Source organism: Octodon degus, unplaced genomic scaffold, assembly GCF_000260255.1.
Source record: "Octodon degus isolate 3935 unplaced genomic scaffold, OctDeg1.0 scaffold00165, whole genome shotgun sequence".
In the NCBI taxonomy this organism is placed as follows: domain Eukaryota; kingdom Metazoa; phylum Chordata; class Mammalia; order Rodentia; family Octodontidae; genus Octodon; species Octodon degus.
The window spans coordinates 6,342,478-6,343,564 of NW_004524741.1; the positions used below are offsets into that span (position 1 = coordinate 6,342,478).

A 1,087-nucleotide genomic window follows, 5' to 3' on the forward strand; every position below is an offset into this window, starting at 1 on the left:
CAGGATGTCGTCTTTCCAGCCAGACAGGAAGAAAAATTAACTTACATTTTAAAAGAGCTATGTGTAGGGGATTCAGGTCAACAACTTCTGACATTGCCAGTCAAGTGCGAGACCCAATACTATTATGGGCGACTGGACTATTTTGGAATATTTTGCTGCATTCACACACCTATAATATTTAAATGATGGAACTAAACAAAAAATGGGATATAGATGAATGACCATTTTGAATCTGTGTATTCAAAATGATTAGGATAGATATATAGCTACATTCTCTTAATTCAAGGAATAAAGGGATTTGCCCTAATAGTATTTATAAATAGAATATCATGTCTTCATCTTGTACAACAAATATCCACAAGGAAGGCAGTATGCAATATGTTGATTATTGGAACTATCCTACCAACTGGATTTGAAACTGTCTCATTGCTATTTATTTCTAAATAAAATTATGTAAAAAAGAAATCAAAGAACTATGTGATGTAGAGCTTGAGAAGTTTTGCTGTTTTGTGCACATCCAATTAATATTAATCTACTTCCATTTGTCTGACCAAGAGAGTTTTAGAAAACATTGTTGGAACTTATCTGGAAACAACATTTGCCATAAAAAGTAAAATAGAAATCAAATTTCATTTGCCATCAAATAATACATGTCAAGAGTCTGAAGAATTATAATGGTAATTATTCAAGCATTTTATCAAGAACAACTTTATGTCTCTAAGCAACTATTTTCAAGAATGACTTTGGTCACTTATTTTTTCATGTTGTTTGAAAATATTTGAAACAGCTCTAAAGAGGAGAAATGTGAGATATGCAGTTGAACAAGGTCTTTAAGCAAGAAGGAACAACAATAGATTTGAATGCATGTGAGCCACAGAATTTCACTTTTAAATCTACCTCAAATTTTCATTCATTATCTTATACCACATGGGGTACTTTTGAGAAACAAAGGTCATGTTTATCTCTTAGAGATCTGATATACCACATTAGTTGTTATATTGCCTTTAGATTAGAAAAAGCTACATGTGGTCTTTCAGAATTTCTTTTTTTTTTTTTTTCAAAGTTTTATTGATAAACAGATAGCAAT

General features: G+C 30.9%; 1 protein-coding gene and 1 pseudogene across 1 annotated transcript in view; one reads left to right on the forward strand and one right to left on the reverse strand.

Moving 5' to 3' along the window:
• The window catches only part of Cnbd1 (cyclic nucleotide binding domain containing 1), a gene marked incomplete at its 3' end in the record, with an annotated part of 439,441 nt that overhangs the window by 360,428 nt on the left and 77,926 nt on the right, over positions 1-1,087 (forward strand). The window lies entirely within an intron of this gene.
• The window catches only part of LOC105743769, an 18,859-nt pseudogene that overhangs the window by 1,141 nt on the left and 16,631 nt on the right, over positions 1-1,087 (reverse strand).